We start from the raw sequence: 823 nt of genomic DNA, 5'->3' as shown, positions 1-823 counted from the left end.
TGACAGTAGTACTACTTCATAGGGTGGTGGCAGAGATAGAATACCTGTGAAGCACTTGGAACAGTGCCAGGCACTTACAGGCTATTGTGGCCTGCTGAGAGGGACACAGGTGTCCTGCCTCACCCACTGGCTCCATTTCCACTTGCCCAAAGTAGGGGCAGGATGAATAGGAAAGGGGGGACCCCTTTCTGACCGGACTGCCAGTCTCTGGAAACTCCCCTGCAAGGACTTCTAGACCAGGTCACTGGCACCAGAGACCTGAAATTTCAACTCACTTCCCCAGCCCCACTCCCTCTCTACTCTCTTCCCCATGGACACCTGTGACCCCAGGCTGTTATCCCTTCAAGCTGTTCTTCCTTCTTCCGAATTCCCCAAACCTGAGTGGATGGGTTTGGTCTGGGGGCCAGATTCATTTTCGGGCTTCCCTCCTTCCCTGAGGGGGTCATTTAAAACTCCACTATCATTTCTCAAAGTGGGAACCCAGCAGATTGGGGTATTTGTTCAAAATATAGATTTTCCACTTCATGCCAATAGGACTGAATCTGAATTTGAGGGGATGGAACTTACAATCTGATAAACTCCTGGAAGGATTTTCAAAGACACATTAAAATTGATTTTAATCACAATTAACCCCCCCTCCAAGAAAATAATCAGCGGTGAAACAGCAGGGGACATGGATTGTTAGAGATATGTCTTCCTCTGTCCAGGCAGGCTCAGCAGCAAAGGGAAAGGGACACAGGTGGGGCAAAAAGGGGGTGAGTCCTAGAAAGCCGGGGGCGAGGCGTGCGACTCCTTCCAAAACCCTCGGTGACGCCCTGAGCAG

Source organism: Delphinapterus leucas, chromosome 11, assembly GCF_059928025.1.
Source record: "Delphinapterus leucas isolate spDelLeu-1000000601 "Yukka" chromosome 11, BTC_Dleu_Yukka2, whole genome shotgun sequence".
Taxonomy (NCBI): Eukaryota; Metazoa; Chordata; class Mammalia; order Artiodactyla; family Monodontidae; genus Delphinapterus; species Delphinapterus leucas.
The sequence above is the reverse complement of the archived record's forward strand: the minus strand, read 5'-3'. Positions refer to the sequence as shown.